Below are 2,442 nucleotides of genomic sequence, written 5' to 3' on the forward strand. Positions count from 1 at the left end.
CTCCTCCTGGTGGAGAGGCACTGCATCCGGCGGGGCCACTGGCGGTGAAGCTTGTCAAGCGAACGTAGGATGAGAACGGTGACTAGAGAGATAAAAAAGTCTTATAATTTTTTTATAAAATAGATTGTCTACTCTTATTTATATAATACTTAAAAAATACATAAATAGAAGTATATATTTTATAGAGACAGAGAGAGAAAAAATTCTAATGCAATATGACTCCACGGATGGAATATGAACAGTAATATCTATTTAAGATAATTTCATGTGTCTTTGAGCATAAAAGCTTAAAACTTGAAAGAAGAACAAAATAAAAAGACCATCATCGAAAGAAGCAACTCTTTAAGTTGATGGTCTAAAAACAAGAGAATTCAAGATCCTCTAAAATACATGAGTATATGAACGTTTATATCTGTAGCATCAAGAAGAACAACTTTCAAAGGTTGAAAATCACAACTTAAAGACAATAACAAAAATCAATAAGAAAATCACAACCGAAAAAAAACCCTGTAAACTTACAAAAGAGCCAATAGAGAAAGACTAGGAGAAAAATTCAAGCATATGCCAAAATATAATCTCATTACTCAAAGAGGTTAGTCTTATTTTAGATGTATTACAAGAATGTTTCTCTAACAAACTCCCACATATTACATAAGTTCAGCACTCATCTTCCTCTCCTCTAAAACCCTAGCACTAGTCTTTTAAATAGGTGCCACGAGAGGCTCAAGTGGCTGGTTCGAACTCTCCTATAACTTTACCCCTCTATTTATAGACATAGGAAACTTAACCTCTAAGTTTCCTAGCTTGTTATCAAAATCTCTCTCTTATAGTATACTCCTACCTACCATCGAGTGTATTTTAATCTATTTTTTCTCTGTTCATCGAACGGTCACAACACCTTCACGACTTAGCTTCACCTCAACGCAAGCTTCACAATGGTACCACATATTCCTCCAATACTCTCAAGTTTTTTAGCCTAACCGTGAAACCCGCTACACGCTTCTCAAAGCGTGACTCGTCATTTGCTTACACCTTAAGCAAGCGCTCTGATGTCGGCACGTGTACTCTGTCTTACGATCCTGACTGTCGGCAAGTCTCTCTCGCTCTCAATCCCTCGGACCACCTTGTCACTTGCACCAGTATCTTTTTCGCTTGACTTTATCAACACGTCGTTTCATCCTTTGTTTCATGCTTTGCTTGACCTTCACGTGTACAGTTAGGATCACCCTTGACTCTGCCCGATCTCCTTGATCGTCCAGCACCAAGCACCCGCTTAGCCCCGATCACCCACCATCAACCTCCAAGTTACATCCGTCACCTGCACACCATGAGATAAGAAAACATATTTCTCGAAATCCAACTTCAACTAGTTCATAATCAAAATGCTGAAACTAAGCTCAAATAATCCAAAGCTCAGCAAACCAAATTAACAATCTTGTCAATTACTCATCATATATATAAACCAAGATATATTTCAACTTAGTTTCTCAAGCTCCCCCGTGATGAGTGCATTAACAACACCTCAAAACACAAAGATTCTGGTTTGAAGAAGATAGGCTTATCAAAGTGACCACAAACTTAAGAAAGAGGAAAAATATGTCACTTGACATAAAAAAGGTTACATAAGACTTAAGAGAGGCAAAGATAATCTAAAAACCTCAAAAGAGTAATAACAACTCCAAAACACAAAATCAAATACTCCTCTTGATGAATGCACATTTTTATTTATGCAAGATTTTTCTTTGATTTGGTGCAATTTTTTCGTTTCTCCTCTTTTTCATTCATTTCTCCCTCTTTGGTAATACAAATATTAAGGATAAAATATTGTGCAATGCATAAACATACAATCTTAATGAGCTTTCACAAGTATACCATAAAGCATTTGTAAAAGCTAAAAACGTCAAAGAGCTATGAAAAGAAGAAGATGAAGCTCACAAATGTACAAAGGCTCAAAAAGAAATAGTGACATAAGAACATGAAGATGTACAAGCTAAACCCAAAGAATTAGTTGGTGTATTTAATTTCACATAGCTAAATCATGTTTAAAGCGACCACTACATAAGCATCAACTCGTGTTGAGGCAATACAAATATTAAGAACTAGCCAACTTCAATCTCAAACTAGACAAATAAGCATTCATGACAGTAGATTTTACAAATGCTCATATATAAAACCAAGACTTAGTTAGATCAAGTGATTTAAAACAAAATTAAGCAATTAGGTACATTTCTTTCATTTTTATCCTCAAGTTGCCTCTTTTCCAAGTAAAGTGTCACGCGACTGGGTACAACAAACACCTTGAGGCTTCAAAACAATCGTATTGGATCACATTTTAGCACAAGATACTTGATTTCACAAGATTATTCATATTTTCATATGATCAGTTAAGTAGTTACGACACAAGGAACACATATTCCCCCATGGTTCTATCATAAGCTAAAC

This window comes from Phragmites australis, chromosome 4 (genome assembly GCF_958298935.1).
Source record: "Phragmites australis chromosome 4, lpPhrAust1.1, whole genome shotgun sequence".
Classification (NCBI taxonomy): domain Eukaryota; kingdom Viridiplantae; phylum Streptophyta; class Magnoliopsida; order Poales; family Poaceae; genus Phragmites; species Phragmites australis.